Raw genomic sequence first — 24858 nt, forward strand, 5'->3', positions numbered from 1 at the left:
CGAGATATATATACATCTCAAATATCTCCACTTCCCGAGGGCACTAGATAAGTGTGAGGTTAGTCTGCGTTTTTCATCAAGCCACTGTCAATGTGAGAGAACTCGTGTCCGTGCTATAAGCCTATACTTGCATAAACCACAAGTGAAGATTAACAATCTTTGGACAACACCCACCAGTGGGACTCGAACCCAGAAAGCACAACTACCTTCCAGTAGCTGCCATAACTAGTACGCTTTAACCCACTACTCCATCAGACCATATGTTTATGCAAGTATAGGCTTATAGCATGGACACGAGTTCTCTCACATTGACAGTGGCTTGATGAAAAACGCAGACTAACCTCACACTTATCTAGTGCCCTCGGGAAGTGGAGATATTTCAAATGTATATATATCTCGAAGTCTCTACTTCTTTTGTAGGGTCTGATGGTGTAGTGGGTTAAAGCGTACTAGTTATGACAGCTACTGGAAGGTAGTTGTGCTTTCTGGGTTCGAGTCCCACTGGTGGGTGTTGTCCAAAGATTGTTAATCTTCACTTGTGGTTTATGCAAGTATAGGCATATATATATATATATATATATATATACAACTTTAGAACACTTTCCCACCAGGAGACTCAAACCCTAGCCAGCACAGAAGCCTTCCAGCAACTGGCATAACAGGTACGCCTTAACCCTCTCCACCACCCGCTCAGACCCTTAAAAGAGATGGTAATTTCGGAGTATTTAAATACCCCAAAGATCAACACCTCCCAAGAGCACCAGAGCAAGTGAGGGGTCATTTAGACGTTAATTTCATCAAGTCCCTGTTAATATGGGAAGACACAGTGTCTCTGCTTAAGGCACAACTCTCCTAAACACGAGAGTTAAGTATACAACTACGTATACAGTTGTACACAGCTGTATACATTTGTATACAGCTGTAAGTATACAGTTGTATACTTAACTCTCGTGTTTAGGAGAGTTGTGCCTTAAGCATATATATATATATATATATATATATATATATATATATATATATATATATATATATATATATATATATATATATATATATATATATATATATATATATATATACATATATATATATATATGTCGTACCTAATAGCCAGAACGCACTTCTCAGCCTACTATGCAAGGCCCGATTTCCCTAATAAGCCAAGTTTTCCTGAATTAATATATTTTCTCTAATTTTTTTCTTATGAAATGATAAAGCTACCCATTTCATTATGTATGAGGTCAATTTTATTTTATTTGAGTAAAATTAAGGTACCTAACCTATAAAGATAGGTTAGGTAGGGTTGGTTAGTTTCGGTCATATATCTACGTTAATTTTACTCAAATAAAAAAAAATTGGCCTCATACATAATGAAATGGGTAGCTTTATCATTTCATAAGAAAAAAATTAGAAAAAATATATTAATTCAGGAAAACTTGGCTTATTAGGCAAATCGGGCCTTGCATAGTAGGCTGAGAAGGGAGTTCTGGCTACTAGGTACGACATATATATATAAATATATATATATATATATATATATATATATATATATATATATATATATATATATATATATATATATAACTGAAAACTCACACCCCAGAAGTGACTCGAACCCATACTCCCAGGAGCAGCGCAACTGGTATGTACAAGACGCCTTAATCCACTTGACCATCACGACCGGACATAATGAGGTGATAGCCGAGGCTATTTGAACCACCCCACCGCCGGCACTCGGATAGTAATCTTGGGCATAGCATTTTTACCAAATCACCTCATTCTTTGGGGCACACGTGAGGAACACAAATGCGAACAAGCCTGAATGGTCCCCAGGACAATATGCAACTGAAAACTCACACCCCAGAAGTGACTCGAACCCATACTCCCAGGAGCAGCGCAACTGGTATGTACAAGACGCCTTAATCCACTTGACCATCACGACCGGACATAATGAGGTGATAGCCGAGGCTATTTGAACAACCCCACCGCCGGCTTATTTGTGTTCCTCACGTGTGCCCCAAAGAATGAGGTGATTTGGTAAAAATGCTATGCCCAAGATTACTATCCGAGTGCCGGCGGTGGGGTGGTTCAAATAGCCTCGGCTATCACCTCATTATGTCCGGTCGTGATGGTCAAGTGGATTAAGGCGTCTTGTACATACCAGTTGCGCTGCTCCTGGGAGTATGGGTTCGAGTCACTTCTGGGGTGTGAGTTTTCAGTTGCATATTGTCCTGGGGACCATTCAGGCTTGTTCGCATTTGTGTTCCTCACGTGTGCCCCAAAGAATGAGGTGATTTGGTAAAAATGCTATGCCCAAGATTACTATCCGAGTGCCGGCGGTGGGGTGGTTCAAATAGCCTCGGCTATCACCTCATTATGTCCGGTCGTGATGGTCAAGTGGATTAAGGCGTCTTGTACATACCAGTTGCGCTGCTCCTGGGAGTATGGGTTCGAGTCACTTCTGGGGTGTGAGTTTTCAGTTGCATATTGTCCTGGGGACCATTCAGGCTTGTTCGCATTTATGTTCCTCACGTGTGCCCCAAAGAATGAGGTGATTTGGTAAAAATGCTATGCCCAAGATTACTATCCGAGTGCCGGCGGAGGGGTGGTTCAAATAGCCTCGGCTATCACCTCATTATGTCCGGTCGTGATGGTCAAGTGGATTAAGGCGTCTTGTACATACCAGTTGCGCTGCTCCTGGGAGTATGGGTTCGAGTCACTTCTGGGGTGTGAGTTTTCAGTTGCATATTGTCCTGGGGACCATTCAGGCTTGTTCGCATTTGTGTTCCTCACGTGTGCCCCAAAGAATGAGGTGATTTGGTAAAAATGCTATGCCCAAGATTACTATCCGAGTGCCGGCGGTGGGGTGGTTCAAATAGCCTCGGCTATCACCTCATTATGTCCGGTCGTGATGGTCAAGTGGATTAAGGCGTCTTGTACATACCAGTTGCGCTGCTCCTGGGAGTATGGGTTCGAGTCACTTCTGGGGTGTGAGTTTTCAGTTGCATATTGTCCTGGGGACCATTCAGGCTTGTTCGCATATATATATATATATATATATATATATATATATATATATATATATATATATATATATATATATATATATATATATATATATATATATATATATATATATATATATATATATGTCGTACCTAGTAGCCAGAACGCACTTCTCGGCCTACTATGCAAGGCCCGATTTGCCTAATAAGCCAAGTTTTCATGAATTAATTGTTTTTCGACTACCTAACCTAACCTAACTTTTTCGGCTACCTAACCGAACCTAATCTATAAAGATAGGTTAGGTTAGGTTAGGTAGGGTTGGTTAGGTTCGGTCGTATATCTACGTTAATTTTAACTCCAATAAAAAAAATTGACCTCATACATAATGAAATGGGTAGCTTTATCATTTCATAAGAAAAAAATTAGAGAAAATATATTTATTCAGGAAAACTTGGCTTATTAGGCAAATCGGGCCCTGCATAGTAGGCCGAGAAGTGCGTTCTGGCTACTAGGTACGACATATATATATATATATATATATATATATATATATATATATATATATATATATATATATATATATATATATATATATATATATATATATATATATATATATATATATGTCGTACCTTATAGCCAGAACGAACTTCTCAGCCTACTATTCAAGGCCCGATTTGCCTAATAAGCCAAGTTTTCATGAATTAATGTTTTTTCGTCTACCTAACCTACCTAACCTAACCTAACCTAGCTTTTTTTGGCTACCTAACCTAACCTTACCTATAAATATAGGTTAGGTTAGGTTAGGTAGGGTTGTTAGGTTCGGTCATATATCTACGTTAATTTTAACTCCAATAAAAAAAAATTGACCTCATACATAGAGAAAAGGGTTGCTTTATCATTTCATAAGAAAAAAATTATAGTAAATATATTAATTCAGGAAAACTTGGCTTATTAGGCAAATCGGGCCTTGAATAGTAGGCTGAGAAGTGAGTTCTGGCTACTAGGTACGACATATATATATATATATATATATGTCGTACCTAGTAGCCAGAACGCACTTCTCAGCCTACTATGCAAGGCCTGATTTGCCTAATAAGCCAAGTTTTCATGAATTAATGTTTTTTCGACTACCTGACCTACCTAACCTAACCTAACCTAACTTTTTCTGCTACCTAACCGAACCTAACCTATAAAGATAGGTTAGGTTAGGTTAGGTAGGGTTGGTTAGGTTTGGTCATATATCTACGTTAATTTTAACTCCAATTAAAAAAAATTGACCTCATACATAATGAAATGGGTAGCTTTATCATTTCATAAGAAAAAAAATAAAGGAAATATATTAATTCAAGAAAACTTGGCTTATTAGGCAAATCAGGCCTTGCATAGTAGGCTGAAAAGTGCATTCTGGCTACTAGGTACGACATATATATATATATATATATATATATATATATATATATGTCGTACCTAGTAGCCAGAACGCACTTCTCAGCCTACTATGCAAGGCCCGATTTGCCTAATAAGCCAAGTTTTCATGAATTAATTGTTTTTCGACTACCTAACCTACCTAACCTAACCTAACCCAACTTTTTTGGCTACCTAACCAAACCTAACCTATAAAGATAGGTTAGGTTAGGTTAGGTAGGGTTGGTTAGGTTCGGTCATATATCTACGTTAATTTTAACTCCAATAAAAAAAAAATTGACCTCATACATAATGAAATGGGTAGCTTTATCATTCCATAAGAAAAAAATTAGAAAAAATATATTAATTCAGGAAAACTTGGCTTATTAGGCAAATCGGGCCTTGCATAGTAGGCCAAAAAGTGAGTTCTGGCTACTAGGTACGACATATATATATATATATATATGTCGTACCTAGTAGCCAGAACGCACTTCTCAGCCTACTATGCAAGGCCCGATTTGCCTAATAAGCCAAGTTTTCATGAATTATTTGTTTTTCGACGACCTAACCTACCTAACCTAACATAACCTAACTTTTTCGGTTACCTAACCTAACCTAACCTATAAAGATAGGTTAGGTTAGGTTAGGTAGGGTTGGTTAGGTTCGGTCATATATCTACGTTAATTTTAACTCCAATTAAAAAAAAATGACCTCATACGTAATGAAATGGGTAGCTTTATCTTTTCATAAGAAAAAAAATAGAGAAAATATATTAATTCAGGAAAACTTGGCTTATTAGGCAAATCGGGCCTTGCATAGTAGGCTGAGAAGTGCGTTCTGGCTACTAGGTACGACATATATATATATATATATATATATATATATATATATATATATATATATATATATATATATATGTCGTACCTAGTAGCCAGAACGCACTTCTCAGCCTACTATGCAAGGCTCGATTTGCCTAATAAGCCAAGTTTTCATGAATTAATATATTTTCTCTAATTTTTTTCTTATGAAATGATAAAGCTACCCATTTCATTATGTATGAGGTCAATTTTTTTTCATTGGAGTTAAAATTAATGTAGATATATGACCGAACCTATCCAACCCTACCTAACCTAACCTAACCTATCTTTATAGGTTAGGTTAAGTTAGGTAGCCGAAAAAGTTAGGTTAGGTTAGGTTAGGTAGGTTAGGTAGTCGAAAAAACATTAATTCATGAAAACTTGGCTTATTAGGCAAATCGGGCCTTGCATAGTAGGCTGAGAAGTGCGTTCTGGCTACTAGGTACGACATATATATATATATATATATATATATATATATATATATATATATATATATATATATATATATATATATATATATATATATATATATATATATATATATATATATATATATATATGTCGTACCTAGTAGCCAGAACGCACTTCTCAGCCTACTATGCAAGGCCCGATTTGCCTAATAAGCCAAGTTTTCCTGAATAAATATATTTTCTCTAATTTTTTTCTTATTAAATGATAAAGCTACCCATTTCATTATGTATGAGGTCAATTTTTTATTATTGGAGTTAAAATTAACGTAGATATATGACCGAACCTAACCAACCCTACCTAACCTAACCTAACCTATCTTTATAGGTTAGGTTAGGTTAGGTAGCCGAAAAAGTTAGGTTAGGTTAGGTTAGGTAGGTTAGGTGGTCGAAAAACAATTAATTCATGAAAACTTGGCTTATTAGGCAAATTGGGCCTTGCATAGTAGGCTGAGAAGTGCGTTCTGGCTATTAGGTACGACATATATATATATATATATATATATATATATATATATATATATATATATATATATATATATATATATATATATATATATATATATATATGTCGTACCTAGTAGCCAGAACTCCCTTCTCAGCCTACTATGCAAGGCCCGATTTGCCTAATAAGCCAAGTTTTCCTGAATTAATATATTTTTTCTAATTTTTTTCTTATGAAATGATAAAGCTACCCATTTCATTATGTATGAGGTCAATTTTTTTTTATTTGAGTAAAATTAACGTAGATATATGACCGAAACTAACCAACCCTACCTAACCTATCTTTATAGGTTAGGTTAGGTTAGGTAGTCGAAAAAGTTAGGTTAGGTTAGGTTAGGTAGGTTAGGTAGTCGAAAAACAAATAATTCATGAAAACTTGGCTTATTAGGTAAATCGGGCCTTGCATAGTAGGCTGAGAAGTGCGTTCTGGCTACTAGGTACGACATAAATATATATATATATATATATATATATATATATATATATATATACATATATATATATATATATATATATATATATATATATATATATATATATATATATATATATATATATGTCGTACCTAGTAGCCATAACTCACTTCTCAGCCTACTCTGCAAGGCCTGATTTGCCTAATAAGCCAAGATTTACTGAATTAATATATTTTCTCTAACTTTTTTCTTATGAAATGATAAAACTACCCATTTCATTATGTATGAGGTCAATTTTTTTTATTGGAGTTAAAATTAACGTAGATATATGACCGAACCTAACCAACCCTACCTAACCTAACCTAACCTATCTTTATAGGTTAGGTTAGGTTAGGTAGCCGAAAACGTTAGGTTAGGTTAGGTTAGGTAGGTTAGGTAGTCGAAAAAACATTAATTCATGAAAACTAGGCTTATTAGGCAAATCGGGCCTTGCATAGTAGGCTGAGAAGTGAGTTCTGGCTACTAGGTACGACATATATATATATATATATATATATATATATATATATATATATATATATATATATATATATATATATATATATATATATATATATATATGTATATATATATATATGTATATATATATATGTATATATATATATATATATATATATATATATATATATATATATATATATATATATATATATATATATATATGTCGTACCTAGTAGCCAGAACTCACTTCTCAGCCTACTATTCAAGGCCCGATTTGCCTAATAAGCCAAGTTTTCATGAATTAATGTTTTTTCGTCTACCTAACCTACCTAACCTAACCTAACCTAGCTTTTTTTGGCTACCTAACCTAACCTTACCTATAAATATAGGTTAGGTTAGGTTAGGTAGGGTTGGTTAGGTTCGGTCATATATCTACGTTAATTTTAACTCCAATAAAACAAAATTGACCTCATACATAGAGAAAAGGGTTGCTTTATCATTTCATAAGAAAAAAATTATAGTAAATATATTAATTCAGGAAAACTAGGCTTATTAGGCAAATCGGGATTTGAATAGTAGGCTGAGAAGTGAGTTCTGGCTACTAGGTACGACATATATATATATATATATATATATATATATATATATATATATATATATATGTCGTACCTAGTAGCCAGAACGTCGTTTTCGGCCTACTATGCAAGGCCCGATTTACCTAATAAGCCAAGTTTTCCTGAATTAATATATTTTCTCTAATTTTTTTCTGATGAAATGATAAAGCTACCCATTTCATTATGTATGAGGTCAATTTTTTTTATTGTAGTTAAAATTAACGTAGATATATGACCAAACCTAACCTAACCTAACCTATCTCTATAGGTTAGGTTAGGTTAGGTAGCCGAAAAAGTTAGGTTAGGTTAGGTTAGATAGGTTAGGTAGTCGAAAAACAATTAATTCAAGAAAACTTGGCTTATTAGGCAAATCGGGCCTTGCATAGTAGGCTGAGAAGTGCGTTCTGGCTACTAGGTACGACATATATATATATATATATATATATATATATATATATATATATATATATATATATATATATATATATATATATATATATATATATATATATATATATATATATATATATATATATATATATATATATATATATATATGTATAAAGGTGGGTTCCACCTCTGGTGCAATTATAAGGACCCACAGGCTCAAAGTAGGGAACACAGAGCATTCAGAGAAAAAGTCATTAAACTCTGAATACGTATGAGTGTTCGCTTCTCCTACCAACCCCCATTTTTATGGTGTACACTTTATTATGCAAGGTTATACAGTTACTTATCTGATTTTATACAAAAAATGAACATTGAGAGGACACAAGAAAAAGTTCGCTTCCTAGAGGCTGTAGATTTCCGTGATCTTCTCCGACGCAGGGCAGGAACCAGAGAGGGCATTCCCACTCTGGATCGCAATACTCAGGCGCTGAGAGAGAAAACTTTCCGCTCTAGGGTCTCTTGTAGTGTCAATGAGTTTGGAACCAAGATCCTTGATTATTTCAGCTCAATAAAATTTCTACCCTATATATTCATATGTTCATTAAGATCGTTGGACACACGATCAGACACTATTAGCTAATCTAACAAACTATTAAACAGGGATCTATGACCTAGAGGCATGCTCAGGCCCTGGTCCTCAACAATGGCGCTCACACAGGCCGCCCACAAAATCATTGTAGGACTGCTTCACAAGGCTTCTTCAAATCCTGACTTGAATTCACTGAGTCGCCCAGCAGGCTCCACAACAGAAGATCTGCTTGTTTCCTTCCTTTTGAAGAAGCAACACAATTAGAATTCCACAAAGGCATGACCGACACACACTTTCAGGTCGCCTCTAATTTATCAAAATTACAGAGAAATGGTGCACAATGTCCCCCAACAGTTTCCTCACACTTGGAAACACGCAGCCTTTGCTCCATCACTAACACAGGGAACTATATTCTTCCTTCTTCCAGGAGAATCAACAAAGTACAACCACCTCTGACGACTGCCGTAACACAAGTGAGGTCACGACCTCCTGCTTGCATGATTGATTGATAAAGATTAAGCCACCCAAGAGGTGGCACGGGCATGAATAGCCCGTAAGTGGTACAATATTTTTTTTCTCAGTATTCTGAGGTTGCATTTAACCATCAAGCTGTTATCGCAGGGGAGGATACTGCTTCACAGTCTTTATGAGGGTGTCCAGCTGCTGGACACCTTTGTTGACCAGGAGAGTGGCTGTGTTGATGGCTTCAGGGTGGCCACTGCATGATTCAGGAACTCTTAAAGCTCTTCTAAGGTCATTGGTTGCTTTACATTACAGAACATAGTGAAGTAATGGCTTTTCTGTGACAGTTTGGCAGAAGATGCACTCTCTCTGTCGGGGTTCACCAATCTCCCAGTTGCATCTGTAACCTAGACGTAGTCTATATAACCTAACTGCTATTTCCCTGTGGATTCCTTTTGGGATATTTAACCTTTCTAATTTGGTTGCCTGAAGATACCATGTTGCAGATGGCGAACCTTCAGCTATTCTCTGGTGTAGGTAGGCTTTGTTGAGATGTGAGAGTTTTTTGGTGATGATGTTTTTTATGTTCTCTAGGCTGGGTTGAATTGTTTTATGTATCACTGGATGACGAGTTGCCAATTTAGCAATTTCATCAGCTTTTTCATTTAATGGGATTCCAATATGGGATGGGATCCAGTTTAAAGTTATGTTGAGTCCTTTGCCTTTAGCGACTGCTCCAAGATACAAAATGGTGGTAATTATTTCCACATTATCTTTCCACTGTTTTTGTCCTAGTATTTGAAGTGCAGCTTTTGAGTCTGTGTGTATGATTGCATTTTGAGTGTTTTGTGCAATCACATATGCGAATGCCTGTTGTATGGCAAAGTGCTTGCATCATTTCTTGCCACCAAAGTATCGACATCTCATTTCATGTCACTTATTTAAATGCACATCCTCTGCTCATATTTTAAAATTATTCACTGACGATTATTATTTATTAATATATACATCTTTCCTCTGACCTCTCAATCAGGTCCGGAAGGCAGAATAACTCTCACTGGGGTAGCCTCGCTCCACCCAGTCTACATTGCGTCATAACACCAGTCTTGCTGTGTTTGCTTTGTTGTTAATTGTTTTGATTTATGTCTTGAGTCTAAGTGAGCATGTTTTTGTTCAGTCTACTTCATTTTACCAGCCAAATGCATTACAAACAGGTTTCCGTACAGTACTGCTACTTGAATGGCTGTCATTAGTTGTGACCTAGGACAATTAACGTAACGTTAAATGGTTGTGCTTTGTATTAGTATTAAGTCCTGTAATAAATTGTTCTTGTTAATGAAAGAAGTGTCTTTATGTCAATACCGTTCAACAATATTTACCACCATACCTATGCTGCAACAAACTAGACTATTTCTTGCATTTAATGAAGGTCTGTTTCTGGACTCGAACTTGATTCATAACCACACACACCAAATATAAATTTATTGTGAGATCCCAATAGTTACCCTTAACATTGCCCTAGAAATTGAGGAGCTAAGCGACCTAGTGGATAGGTGTCCCAAGGAAGTGGACATCGACGGTTGCTCTTGTCATTTTATTTTTCAGTTTTAAAGTAAAATGTTCACGTCTAACACTCAACGTGTTGGCTTGTGCAGGCCTATCTGTCTGAGCATCACTAGTGAATTAGTGCAAAAAATAAGAAAATCTCACACTATTACGAGGATCTAAAAATTTACACCTAGAGTCATGGAAAACATGATCTATTTCTCAAGAGTCCTCCCTAAGTTCAGAATATGACGGTTTACACCCGTTATGCTCCAATATTCAAATATTAAAGTTGCTTTTGGAAGTACTTGCATAACTAGCATTATGGCATACACGTGAATAGACCCTCTCCACCTCTCTCTCTTTCTTTTTTAAACTAAGGGTAGGGGTTCATAATGGCTGTCACATGACGTTCCTAGTGAAACTTCATGCAAGAGCTGTTATCATAATCTAAGCTCATCTGAAGTCTGCTTGTAGAAACTCATTTATTTCTAGAGAACATACTTTTAATCTATTACATAGGGAGCTATCATATAAGGAACCTTTTGAAACTGCAAGCAAGAGCTGTAATCCTTCATCAGCTATGTTGAAACCTACTCCTAGAAGCCCTTTAATATCATGAGCCTAGTTATACGCATTAATAGGAGTAGCCTTTATTCATTAACAACATTAGGTAACAATCATATAAGGAACAGGCTGAGCCTGTAGCCAACTGTGTGCCAGTCTTCATGTGATCAGTTGACCTGGTCTCCCGTGTATCAACCTGTTGAGCGAACAAAACCCAGATGCGAGTCATTCTAGGAATGAATGATCACTGACGGAGTGATGTTCTCGAGAAAGGCACTTCCAGCATGAGAATTGAAGGTTGAGCGCCTAGTGCTACAGGTGGCAACTACTCATAGTCCACGGAGTTGGGCCAGGTGCGAAACTTTTTGGATGTTGGCCATTTACATAATAATAAGACCACCAACGTCACGACGGTGTTGCAGGCTCAGATGTTCAGACCGTTCCAGCCAGACTTGGTCAAGACTAGAGATGAGCCTTTCTGCACGGCTCGCCACTTTGTCCAAAAGTCAGATGAATGGTGGGGAGCTGACTATTCAGGAAAGGGGTGCGATGATGTATTGTTTGTTAGATGAGAGCGAAATTGTGCTTCATGTAAGATTTTGCAGCTGTCAAGGTGTGAAATGCACCTTCGGCATGTAAGGCTGTAAGTATCCTGGCTGACGTTTGGGCTAAGTTAAGCACGTTAATCTTCATTATCTCTGAAGAGTCAAACTTCACTCCCAAAATGTAAATTTCATCTGTGAACTCTATGGATTTGCCATCCATTTGAAAGCCTGTCCGATTTGCAATGTACAATCTAGTTATCATCATCGTTTGTGTTTTCTCAGATGCAAATGTGACCTGTTATCTCCTACCCCAGGTAGAAATCACTGAAAGTTGATTATTGATGAGTCTTACAGTGGGTGGCATTTCTTCTTTTCTGTTTATAAAGGTTAGAGTGCAGTAATTAGCATAGGCTTGAGCTTCAGGAATGAGATGAAGTAGATTGTTGAAATAGACATTCCACAGCAGAGGGCCAAGCACACTACCCTGTGGATCGCTGGCACCAATTCAGTGACTTTTCGATTCTGCTCCATTGTGGACTATTATTAGGGTCTGTTGACGAAGGTAGTCTTTTATTAACTCTAAGATGGAGCCTGAGATACCTAGTGCTTGAAACTTCATTACTAATCCAGAGTGCCAGACCCAATCAAAGGCTTCTGCTATGTCTAGAGCAGCAACACTGATGATTTTGGACTCATCCTGTGACTGATGCCACTTAGTGGAGAGATTTAGCAAGAGATCAGAAGCAGGTCGGCCTTTTCTAAAACCATACTGACGATCACATATTAGCCGATGATGATAAAAAAAAATATAATGGCCAAATCTATAGGGACCATGATGAGGGTTCGAACCTACGTCGAATCATCAGGGCCCTTGTGAATATGTTCATTTAGTGCATCACGTTATTGTAATTTCTGTTTGTAAAGTGATATAATTTGCTCAGTGATTAATGATTCTTGGATTTTACCAATATTGAAGAGAAGTGAGAATGGACTTTAGTTACCAACCACTGTGCGGCTCTTCTGGACCACTGGACTGCCTTCTTCCGTACTTGAACAACAACTGCCTTCTTCCATAAGGAGGGCTAAATTCCTTCAGCTAAATTCCTTGAGATGACCTTATCTGGCTCCAAAGCTTGGCTTGTGTCTAGCGTTTTAAGGAAATGGAGAACTTCAGCCTGCTGTATAACTACTTCAGTCATCCTAGACACAGTTCTTAGAGCAAGATGTGGAGGCTGACATTCAGGATCAGGAACTTGAATCTTGGCAACAAAGTGGTTTGCCAGTAGATCAGCCTTTCCCTGATCATTGGTTCCATCGTTCCAGGTTTAGATGTGGGATTGTGTCCTCAGATGAATAATTATGCCGATCTTTCACCAGGGACCACCAGACCTTGGATCCAACCCTTCCAGATACAAGCTTTCTTCGAGTTTCAGATTCCCATCTGGATATACCCACTTTAAACTTCTTCGATAGTACGACAAAATTGTTCATGAATGTGTCTGTTATGAGCCGAGGGATGTCTTTTAAATTTACTTTAGGCCTTGTTTTTGGCCTCAACTACCGTCCGGCAGCAATATCCAAACCAAAGCTAATCAGTAGGCTTCGTCACATTCTGCCGGTGAGGAATATGCCAATGCTTGAGGTCTAGTATAGGCATATACTGAGAGAGGTTCTCTCTCTATCTCTCTCTCTCTCTCTCTCTCTCTCTCTCTCTCTCTCTCTCTCTCTCTCTCTCTCTCTCTCTCTCTCTCTCTCTCTCTCTCTCTCTCTCTCTCTCTCTCTCTCTCTCTCTCTCTCTCTCTCTCTCTCTCTCTCTCTCTCTCTCTCTCTCTCTCTCTCCTCTCTCTCTCTCTCCCTCTCTCTCTCTCTCTCCCTCTCTCTCTCTCTCCCTCTCTCTCTCTCTCTCCTCTCTCTCTCTCTCTCTCTCTCTCTCTCTCTCTCTCTCTCTCTCTCTCTCTCTCTCTCTCTCTCTCTCTCTCTCTCTCTCTCTCTCTCTCTCTCTCTCTCTCTCTCTCTCTCTCTCTCTCTCTCTCTCTCTCTCTCTCTCTCTCTCTCTCTCTCTCTCTCTCTCTCTCTCTCTCTCTCTCTCTCTCTCTCTCTCTCTCTCTCTCTCTCTCTCTCTCTCTCTCTCTCTCTCTCTCTCTCTCTCTCTCTCTCTCTCTCTCTCTCTCTCTCTCTCCTCTCTCTCTCTCTCTCCTCTCTCTCTCTCTCTCTCTCTCTCTCTCTCTCTCTCTCTCTCTCTCTCTCCTCTCTCTCTCTCTCTCTCTCTCTCTCTCTCTCTCTCTCTCTCTCTCTCTCTCTCTCTCTCTCTCTCTCTCTCTCTCTCTCTCTCTCTCTCTCTCTCTCTCTCTCTCTCTCTCTCTCTCTCTCTCTCTCTCTCTCTCTCTCTCTCTCTCTCTCTCTCTCTCTCTCTCTCTCTCTCTCTCTCTCTCTCTCTCTCTCTCTCTCTCTCTCTCTCTCTCTCTCTCTCTCTCTCTCTCTCTCTCTCTCTCTCTCTCTCTCTCTCTCTCTCTCTCTCTCTCTCTCTCTGTCTCTCTCTCTCTCTCTCTCTCTCTCTCTCTCTCTCTCTCTCTCTCTCTCTCTCTCTCTCTCTCTCTCTCTCTCTGTCTCTCTCTCTCTCTCTCTGTCTCTCTCTCTCTCTCTCTCTCTCTCTCTCTCTCTCTCTCTCTCTCTCTCTCTCTCTCTCTCTCTCTCTCTCTCTCTCTCTCTCTCTCTCTCTCTCTCTCTCTCTCTCTCTCTCTCTCTCTCTCTCTCTCTCCTCTCTCTCTCTCTCTCTCTCTCTCTCTCTCTCTCTCTCTCTCTCTCTCTCTCTCTCTCTCTCTCTCTCTCTCTCTCTCTCTCTCTCTCTCTCTCTCTCTTTCAAAAGTGAATTTCTGATTGTACAACAAAATAATTATCATGAGTCTATAGCCAACTGAACCTTATGAACCTCATATCATATCATGATAAAGGTTCGAGTGAAGAGACGAAATTGCACAGTAATTGGGCTTTCCCTGGAGTGCCTGGTATCAGGCGCCCTTCACGCAGTGCGCGATAATGATGGAGTGCGTGACCAGCTGAGTCATTGTTGTGTATATCTGTGATGAGATAGGCAGCATGTGCTGATCTCTCTGGGCAGCTCCCTGGCTCATTCTTGGCCAGACACAGATACGGAAAGGACCGGTAAGCACGCTACTGCCGTCGTCAGTATTCGGTCTCTCTCACTGTTATAATATTATGAAGAAATATTGCGACCATTGTAAGAGTCGGTCTCAGGGTAGAGACGACGGGTTAGTTTTATTTTACACATTGTTTTTCAATCATATTACAGCGTCGTGGACTTATGCTCTTGGGCTGCAATCTGTCTTACTTAACCACGACCTCATATCTCACCTCTAGATAAATGTTTTGGAGCGACGCTGGGAATGTGACGCAACATTCGATAGTGACTCCAGATTCTTGCCTTACTGGTCACATTTATCACTAAAGCGTTGGTTCAACTCCCCGCATTACTCCTAATAATTTTCTCCCGGCTATATCACGTCATTGATATGCAATGGCATATCCCTCACTGGCAGAATGTGATCTAGCTTACTGATTAGCTTTGGTTTGGAAATTGCTGCCGGACGGCAGTCGAGGCCAAAAACAAGGCCTAAAGTAAATTTAAAAGACATCCCTCGGCTCATAACAGAAACATTCATAAACAATTTTGTCGTATTATCAAAGATGTTCTAAGTGGGTATATCCAGATGGAAATCTGAAACTCGAAGAAAGCTTGTATCTTGAAGGGTTGGATCCAACGTCTGGTGGTCCCTGGTGAAAGATCGGCATAATTATTCATCTGAGGACACAATCCCGCATCTAAACCTGGAACGATGGAACCAATGATCAGGGAAAGGCTGATCTACTGGCAAACCACTTTGTTGCCAAGCTGCAAGTTCCTGATCCTGAATGTCAGCCTCCACATCTTTCTCTAAGCACTGTGTCTAGGATGACTGAAGCAGTTATACAGCAGGCTGAAGTTCTCCATTTCCTTAAAAGGCTAGACACAGGCCAAGCTTTGCAGCCAGATAAGGTCATTCCAAGGAATTTAGGTGAAGGAATTTAGCCCTCCTTATGGAAGAAGGCAGTTGTTGTTCCAGTACGGAAGAAGGCAGTCCAGTGGTCCAGAAGAGCCGCACAGTGGTTGGTAACTAAAGTCCATTGTCACTTCTCTTCATTACTGGTAAAATCCAAGAATCATTAATCACTGAGCAAATTATATCATTTTACAAACAGAAATTACAATAACGCGATGCACTAAATGAACAAATTCGCAAGGGCCCTGATGATTCGACGTAGGTTCGAATCCTCATCACGGCCCTTGTGCATTTGGTCATTATATTTTTTTATCATCATCGGCTAATATGTGATCGACAGTATGGTTTTAGAAAAGGCCGACCTGCTTCTGATCTCTTGCTAAATCTCTCCACTAAGTGGCATCAGTCACAGGATGAGTCCAAAATCATCAGTGTTGTTGCTCTAGACATAGCAGAAGCTTTTGATTTTGTCTGGCACTCTGGATTAGTAATGAAGCTTCAAGCACTAGGTATCTCAGGCTCCATCTTAGAGTTAATAAAAGACTACCTTCGACAACAGACCCTAATAGTAGTCCTCAATGGAGCAGAATCCAAAAGCCACTGAATTGGTGCCAGCAATCCACAGGATAGTGTGCTTGGCCCTCTGCTGTGGAATATCTATTTCAACAATCTACTTCATCTCATTCCTGAAGCTCAAGCCTATGCTAATGATTGCACTCTAACCTTTACAAACAGAAAAGAAGAAATGCCACCCGCTGTAAGACTCATCAATCATCAACGTTCAGTGATTTCTACCTGGGGTAGGAGATAACAGGTCACATTTGCATCTGAGAAAACACAATCGATGACGATAACTAGATTGTACATTGCAAATCCGACAGGCTTTCAAATGGATAGCAAATCCCTAGAGTTGACAGATGAAATTGACATTTTGGGAGTGAAGTTTGACTCTTCAGAGATAATGAAGATTAACGTGCTTAACTTAGCCCAAACGTCAGCCAGGATACTTACAGCCTTACATGCCGAAGGTGCATTTCACACCTTGACAGCTGCAAAATCTTACATGAAGCACAATTTCGCTCTCATCTAACAAGCAGTACATCATCGCACCCCTTTCCTGAATAGTCAGCTCCCCACCAATCATCAGACTTTTGGACGAAGTGGCGAGCCGTGCAGAAAGGCTCATCTCTAGTCTTGACCAAGTCTGGCGGGAACGGTCTGAACATCTGAGCCTGCAACACCGTCGTGACGTTGGTGGTCTTATTATTATGTAAAAGTTTACATTATCGAAAAAGTTTCGCACCTGGCCCAACTTGTGGACTTCCAGTAGTTGCCACTTGTAGCCAGGCGCTCAACCTTCAATTCTCATGCTGGAAGTGCCTTTGTCGAGAACATCACTCCGTCAGTGATCATTCATTCCTAGAATGACTCGCATCTGGGATTTGTTCGCTCAACAGGTTGATACACGGGAGACCAAGTCAACTGATCACATGTAGACTCTGGCCCACAGTTGGCTACAGGCTCAGCCTGTTCCTTATATGAGTGTTACCTAATGTTGTTAATGAATAAAGGCTTCTCCTAGTAAAGCATATAACTAGACTCATGAAATTAAAGGGCCTCTAGGTTTCAACATAGCTGATGAAGGATTACAGCTCTTGCTTGCAGTTTTACCAGGTTCCTTATATGATAGCTCCCTATGTAATAGATTAAAAGTATGTTCTCTAGAAATAAATGAATTTCTAGAAGCAGACTTCAGATGAGCTTAGATTATGATAACAGCTCTTGCATGAAGTTTCACTAGGAACGTCATGTGACAGCCTTTATGAACCCCGAGCCTTAGTTTAAAAAAGAAAGAGAGAGAGGTGGAGAGGGTCTATTCATGTGTATGCCATAATGCTAGTTATGCAAGTACTTCCAAAAGCAACTTTAATATTTGAATATTGGAGCATAATGGGTGTAAACCGTCATATTCTGAACTTAGGGAGGACTCTTGAGAAATAGATCATCTTTTCTATGACTCTAGGTGTAAATTTTTAGATCCTCGTAATAGTGTCAGATTTTCTTATTTTTTGCACTAATTCACTAGTGATGCTCAGACAGATAGGCCTGCATAAGCCAACACGTTGAGTGTTAGACGTGAACATTTTACTTTAAAACTGAAAAATAAATGACAAGAGCAACCGTCGATGTCCACTTCCTTGGGACACCTATCCACTAGGTCGCTTAGCTCTTCAATTTCTAGGGCAATGTTAAGGGTAACTATTGGGATCTCACAATAAATTTATATTTGGTGTGTGTGGTTATGAATCAGGTTCGAGTCCAGAAACAGGCTTTCATTAAATGCAAGAAATAGTCTAGTTTGTTGCAGCATAGGTATGGTGGTAAATGTTGTTGAACGGTATTGACATAAAGACACTTCTTTCATTAACAAGAACAATTTATTATAGGACTTAATACTAATACAAAGCACAACCATTTAACGTTACGTTAATTGTCCTAGGTCACCACTAATGACAGCTATTTAAGTAGCGGTACTGTACGGAATCCTGTTTGTAATGCATTTGGCTGGTAAAATGAAGTAGACTGAACAAAAAGATGCTCACTTAAGACTCAAGACACAAATCAAAACAATTAACAACAAAGCAAACACAGCAAGACTGGTGTTATGACGCAATGTAGACTGGGTGGAGCGAGGCTACCCCAGTGAGAGTTATTCTGCCTTCCGGACCTGATTGAGAGGTCAGAGGAAAGATGTATATATAAATAAATAATAATCGTCAGTGATTAATTTTAAAATGTGAGCATTTAAATAAGTGACATGAAATGAGATGTCGATACTTTGGTGGCAAGAAGTGATGCAAGCAGGAGGTCGAGACTCACTTGTGTTACGGCAGTCGTCAGAGGTGGTTGTACTTTGTTGATTCTCCTGGAAGAAGGAAGAATGTAGTTCCCAGTGTTAGTGATGGAGCAAAGGTGCTTGTTTCCAAGTGTGAGGAAACTGTTGGGGACATAGTGCACCATTTCTCTGTAATTTTGATAAATTAGAGGCGACCTGAAAGTGTGTCGGTCATGCTTTTGTGGAACTCTAATTGTGTTGCTTCTTCAAAAGGAAGTAAACAAGCAGGCCTTCTGTTGTGGAGCCTACTGGGCGACTCAGTGTACTCAAGTCAGGACTTGAAGAAGCCTTGTGAAGCAGTCCTACAGTGATTTTGTGGGCGGCCTGTGTGAGCGCCATTGTTGAGGACCAGGGCCTGAGCATGCCCCTAGGTCATAGATCCCTGCAGTAAGCCTGTTTAATAGTTTGTTAGATTAGCTAACAGTGTTTGATCGTGTGTCCAACGATCATAAGGAACATATGAATATATAGGGTAGAAATTTTATTGAGCTGAAATAGGAAATAGTTGAGTGGACATGTTGGAGGCGATAGCTGCGCACCCTCACTCTCGAGCGTCTGGTGAGCAACTGAGGGGCAGCAGCCCCAGTGACGAAGAGAGGCCCCAGCGACTTGTCAAGACATGTTCCCAGGTGGACCCGTCCAGGATGGGGGAGGACCCATCTCGCGGCGATGCCGTTGTGTTAAGAGAGATGTTGAGTGGAGATTATTTTCTGTGAATACATTTAATTACGTTTTATTAGGAAAACATTTATGTCATGATGATGATGGATTCACGTTTATGTGGGAGAACTGCAATATTTGTGTTTGAGACTTGTAACGTTTGTATAAGAAATGCAACATTTGTGTGGAAGGACTGCAACGTTTGTGTGGGAGAATTGCAAGGTTTGTGTGAGAAACGTTAGTGAGAGAACATCGCACCGGAGGAGGAGTATAAGTGTGAGCCATATCCCCCGAAACAGAAGTGCCGCTGAACCACTCTCCCAGAACCAGACGCATACTATGGTGATCTCCCAAAGAATTGTAAGCACTCCAGTGTCCATTGCTGATCAATCGGTGGTAGCGCGAGTGAGGCTACCGAGGTCGGCTGTTTGTTCTGTCAGGGAGTGGTTGGGGTCTCTGTTCGACGGTAAACAAGTATCAGGTTGGTTATAATAACCCAAGTTTCATTGTATAACCCCCACCCCCCCGTGATGACCAGAACAATGGTCACTGAGTCTCCTGTAACACTCTCAAATTACGTTAATAACACACGTCTCTAAGGACGGCAGTAAAAGCAACAGTAATTACTTTATCGTTCTATCAAACCGAACAGAACAATTGATTCCAATCGATTTAATAAAAACAACAATTCAGTTAATTACGTTAATTAATTACATCCAGACGATCAACACCCAAAAGTATTTTACATTAATTACAATCTGTCACTCAGTCCAACAACCAAAGCAATAATTGTCCCACAGTAATTACTCTGTCACAAAGACATTTAAACAATCAGTGAGAAATTCCATTAATAACTGTTAAGCGGACAGATAATTAATCAATTAATCAAGAACAATTTACGCTGACTCAACGCTGTAACTTGAGACATCTTGCCAACCAAGACTATGTCACTTCACTTGATTACGTTAATTACACTGCCTCAATTGACAGCTAGTCACAATAACTAATTAACTTTACTGACTCTTCAATTAACAATTATAGATCACATAAATTCTCATCACGCAGACAGAATAGAACATGGTAACACTAGGCTACTCTTCACAGTGCTTAATCAATAACACAGCACAAAATCACAACACAACACACTCGCATTATTAATCACAAAGAGAATAATCAATAAACACAGTAGTCAATAAATCAGGGTATCACAACAGATCACCTCTTACGTCTCTGGATTAACTGGTTTCTTCCGAAATGATAACAAACCATACACATGGAAATATATAACCAGAAAGGTATAATATTGAACTGAACCGCAACTCAAAACAAAAGTACAACCTGACTAAATGTGTATATACGTGTAACACATACACAAAGAGAGACCAAATTACAGTAATCCCCCAGATGTACTGTAACCGTCCCTTACATGTACATTCTTTGACTATGCTTCCCTCACCTGTACAGGTGCTAATGAGACAGCGTCAAGTCGGAAGGTCGCTGTATAATCAGCACAAGAAACTTAAGCGCAACAACAAAATACAGAGATAAATTTATGAGTACTCACATTAATAAAACCGGCCGGTGGTGGTTGTGAGTGTGAGTGGTGGTGGTGGTGGTGGTGGTGGTGGTTGTGAGTGTGAGATGATGGTAGTGATGGTGGTTGTGAGTGTGAGATGATGGTGGTGGTGAGTGTGGTGGTGGTGGTTAGTGTGGTGGTGGTGGTGGTGGTGGTGAGTGTGAGACAGTGGGTGGTGGTGGTGGTGGTGGTGGTGGTGGTGGTGGTGGTTGTGAGTGTGAGACGATGGTGGTGGTGGTGGTGGTGGTGGTGGTGAGTGTGAGACAGTGTGTGGTGGTGTGGTGTGTGGTGGTGTGAGTGTGAGACGATGTGGTGGTGGTGGTGGTGGTGGTGGTGGTTGTGAGTGTGAGACGATGGTGGTGGTGGTGGTGGTGGTGAGTGTGAGACAGTGGTGGTGGTGGTGAGTGTGAGGCGGTGGTGGTGGTGAGTGTGAGACGGTGGTGGTGGTGGTGGTGGTGGTGAGTGTGAGACGGTGGTGTTGGTGGTGGTGAGTGTGAGACGGTGGTGGTGGTGAGTGTGAGACGGTGGTGGTGAGTGTGACGGTGGTGGTGGTGGTGGTGAGTGTGAGACGGTGGTGGTGATGGTGGTGGTGAGTGTGAGACGGTGGTGGTGGTGGTGGTGGTGGTGGTGGTGAGTGTGAGACGGTGGTGGTGATGGTGGTGGTGAGTGTGAGACGGTGGTGGTGGTGGTGGTGAGTGTGAGACGGTGGTGGTGGTGAGTGTGAGACGGTGGTGGTGGTAGTGGTGGTGAGTGTGAGACGGTGGTGGTGGTGAGTGTGAGACGGTGGTGGTGGTGGTGAGTGTGAGACGGTGGTGGTGATGGTGGTGGTGAGTGTGAGACGGTGGTGGTGGTGGTGGTGTGGTGGTGAGTGTGAGACGGTGGTGGTGGTGGTGGTGGTGAGTGTGAGACGGTGGTGGTGGTGAGTGTGAGGCGGTGGTGGTGGTGAGTGTGAGACGGTGGTGGTGTGGTGGTGGTGAGTGTGAGACGGTGGTGGTGGTGAGTGTGAGACGGTGGTGGTGAGTGTGAGACGGTGGTGGTGGTGGTGGTGGTGGTGAGTGTGAGACGGTGGTGGTGGTGGTGGTGAGTGTGAGACTGTGGTGGTGGTGTGGTGGTGGTGAGTGTGAGACGGTGGTGGTGGTGGTGGTGGTGGTGGTGGTGGTGGTGGTGAGTGTGAGACGGTGGTGGTGGTGGTGGTGGTGTGAGACGGTGGTGGTGGTGGTGAGTGTGAGACGGTGGTGGTGGTGGTGGTGGTGGTGGTGAGTGTGAGTGTGGGACGGTGGTGGTGGTGGTGGTGAGTGTGAGACGGTGGTGGTAGTGGTGAGTGTGAGACGGTAGTGGTGGTGGTGGTGAGTGTGAGTGTGGGACGGTGGTGGTGGTAGTGGTGGTGAGTGTGAGACGGTGGTGGTGGTGGTGGTGAGTGTGAGTGTGAGACGGTGGTGGTGGTGGTGAGTGTGGGACGGTGGTGGTGGTGGTGGTGAGTGTGAGTGCGGGACGGTGGTGGTGGTGGTAGTGGTGGTGAGTGTGAGACGGTGGTGGTGGTGGTGGTGAGTGTGAGTGTGGGACGGTGGTGGTGGTGGTTAAGTTAAGTTAGACAGCAAGAGGGAGCCTTCCTTCTCCTCTGGGATAATGTGCGGTTGTATTTTGTTACTATATAATTACTAATGAAGAGACATGGAAAGCCTCTTTGTTTCCCTGTTAGTTTAGATGATGTTGATATTGTACAAATGAATCAGAAATATTGTTATGCGAGTGTGGTGGTAGGCATAGCACAGACTACACACACCTCTTTCTGTACTGGAAAAACCTATCAACATTAGCATGGAACAGCTTACCCATCAACCTGTTGTTTTAAACTATCGCAGAATAAACAGATCGGTGTGGAACTTCCTTATTCTAGACAATGTTACAGACAGTCGCTGATGAGTGGAAGGTGATGGGGAACGCGCAAAGAGGACGGGAGGGGAGGGGGTGAGGGGGTATTGTTGACAAATACTGTCGTTGCCATACATGCTCCGCAGTACCAGCTGAGACATCAAAGAGTGTAGACCGGTCCCCTTAGCTCCGGTTTAATATGGACTTTCTTTTTTGACTCCGTGTTAACATTAACATGGTCATTGTGAGTTATTATAACCTCTTGTGTGTTATGGTGTGCGGTCGGCAGTCAACTCTAAGAGGAGGTAATACTATGGAAGCTGAGGACGGTGACAAACAGATGACTCCCACGGCCCCCTATTACCTTCTCACGTCTTTCCATACATCATATTACCCGGTCTCCTAGCCATGTGGTATGTGCCATGAGCCATGTGGCATGTGGCCGGCATGTGGAACTTCATATGCTTCTAGGTCTTAAACCCATAGAGGCTGGAGGGTGAAGGGGAGGGGTAAGGGTGATGGGCCATTGTTTACAAATACTGTGGATACCACATACTGTCTCAGTAGCAGCAGAGACGCCGAATAGTGAAGACCTTTACTCAAGGACTGTATGTGTGTGTGTGTGCGTGTACTCACCTATTTGTACTCACCTATTGTGCTTGTGGGGGTTGAGCTCTGGCTCTTTGGTCCCGCCTCTCTACTGTCAATCAACAGGTGTACAGGTTCCTGAGCCTATTGGGCTCTATCATATCTACACTTGAAACTGTGTATGGAGTCAGCCTCCACCACATCACTGCCTAATGCATTCCATTTGTCAACTACTCTGACAAAAAATTCTTTTTATCTCTGTGGTTCATTTGGGCACTCAATTTCCATCTGTGTTCCCTAGTGCGTGTCCCCTTGTGTTAAATAGCCTGTCTTTATCTACCCTGTCAATCTCTCTGAGAATCATGTACGTGGTGATCATATCCCCCCTAACTCTTCTGTCTTCTAGCTACGTGAGGTTTAATTCCATAGTCGCTCCTCGTAGCTCATACCTCCCAGCCCGGGTACTAGTCTGGTGGCAAACCTTTGAACTTTTTTCAGTTTGGTCTTATGCTTTACTAGATATGGACTTCATGCTGGGGCTGAATACTCCAGGATTGGTCTGACAGTTGGTATACAAATTTCTGAATGATTCCTTGCACAAGTGTCTAAATGCCGTTCTTATGTTAACCAACCTGGCATATGCTGCTGATGTTATCCTTTTGATATGGGCTTCAGGGGACAGGTCTTGCGGGATATCAACCAGGTCTTTCTTTCTCTCTGACTCTTGAAGAATTTCATCTCCCAAATGATACCTTGTAATTGGCCTCCTGCTCCCTACACCTATCTTCATTACATTACATTTGCTTGGGTTAAACTCTAACAACTATTTGTTCGACCATTCCTTTAGTTTGTCTAGGTCTTCTTGAAGCCTCAAGCAGTCCTCCTCTATCTTAATCCTTCTCATAATTTTGGCATCGTCAGCAAACATTGAGAAGAATGAGTCTATACCCTCCGGGAGATCGTTTACGTATATCAGAAACAGGATAGAACCGAGCAGAGAGCCCTGTGGGACTCCACTGGTGACTTCACGCCATTCTGAGGTCTCACCCCTCACTGTAACTCTTTGCTTCCTATTGCTTAGGTATTCCTTTATCGACTGGAGCACTTTACCAGTTACTCCTGCCTGTCTCTGCAGCTTATTTACCAGCCTCTTATGGTGGACTGTATCAAAGGCTTTCCGACAGTTCAAAAACAGTCCAACCAGCCTTCTCTTTCTTGCTTAATCTTTGTCACCTGATCGTAGGTATTATTAAGCCAGTAAGGCAAGATTTACCCTCCCTGAACCCATGTTTGCGATTTGTCACGAAGTCCCTTCTCTCCAGGTGTGTTACTAGATTT

At 40.9% G+C, this 24858-nt stretch overlaps 1 protein-coding gene across 4 annotated transcripts in view; it reads left to right on the plus strand.

Annotated features, from left to right (window-relative positions):
• The first annotated feature begins 14926 nt into the window (after nt 1-14926).
• The window catches only part of LOC138357742 (uncharacterized), a 175703-nt gene continuing 165771 nt past the window's right edge, over nt 14927-24858 (plus strand). For all 4 annotated transcript variants that reach the window (XM_069314738.1, XM_069314739.1, XM_069314740.1 and 1 more), the window contains exon 1: nt 14927-15032. The gene's annotated coding sequence lies outside the window, so the exon portion shown is untranslated. The remainder of the gene's footprint in view (nt 15033-24858) is intronic.

The sequence above is a fragment of the Procambarus clarkii genome, chromosome 80, assembly GCF_040958095.1.
Source record: "Procambarus clarkii isolate CNS0578487 chromosome 80, FALCON_Pclarkii_2.0, whole genome shotgun sequence".
NCBI classification, from domain to species: domain Eukaryota; kingdom Metazoa; phylum Arthropoda; class Malacostraca; order Decapoda; family Cambaridae; genus Procambarus; species Procambarus clarkii.